Below are 532 nucleotides of genomic sequence, written 5' to 3' on the forward strand. Positions count from 1 at the left end.
GGGGGAAAGGGGGTGACCCCGAGTACCGGGTGAGCGCTGTGGGGATGGGGAACCAGCCAGGGGCCGGGGGCTGGAGGAGGTGGCTGAGGGTGGGAAGTCCTCAGCGGTGGCTTTCACCCGCGGGTCCTTCAGCACCTGCACGTAGGTGGCAGGGAAGATGCCCTGACGGCTGGTGCCAGAGATCCGTCCCTCGTACCAGTTCTCATCCACCCGCCGCACCAGGCAGATCCTCTCGCCCTGCCGATGGGACCAGAGGGTGGGTTGGCACGGCATGGCATGGCACGGTATGGCACAGCATAGCAAGGCCCAGCATGGCATGGCATGGCACGGCATGGTATGGCATGGTATGGCATGGCACAGCATGGCATGGCACAGCATGGTACAGCATGACACAGCATGACACATGGCATGACATAGCATGGCATATCAAGTCATGGTATGGTATGGTATGGTATGGTATGGCATGGTATGGCATGGCACAGCATGGTACAGCACGGCACAGCATGGCACAGCATGACACATGGCATGGCAT

General features: G+C 60.9%; 1 protein-coding gene across 1 annotated transcript in view; it reads right to left on the minus strand.

Annotated features, from left to right (window-relative positions):
- The window catches only part of SORBS3 (sorbin and SH3 domain containing 3), a gene marked incomplete at its 5' end in the record, with an annotated part of 2005 nt that overhangs the window by 1138 nt on the left and 335 nt on the right, over nt 1-532 (minus strand). The window lies entirely within an intron of this gene.

The sequence above is a fragment of the Antrostomus carolinensis genome, unplaced genomic scaffold (genome assembly GCF_000700745.2).
Source record: "Antrostomus carolinensis isolate BGI_N321 unplaced genomic scaffold, ASM70074v2 scaffold14681, whole genome shotgun sequence".
Classification (NCBI taxonomy): Eukaryota; Metazoa; Chordata; class Aves; order Caprimulgiformes; family Caprimulgidae; genus Antrostomus; species Antrostomus carolinensis.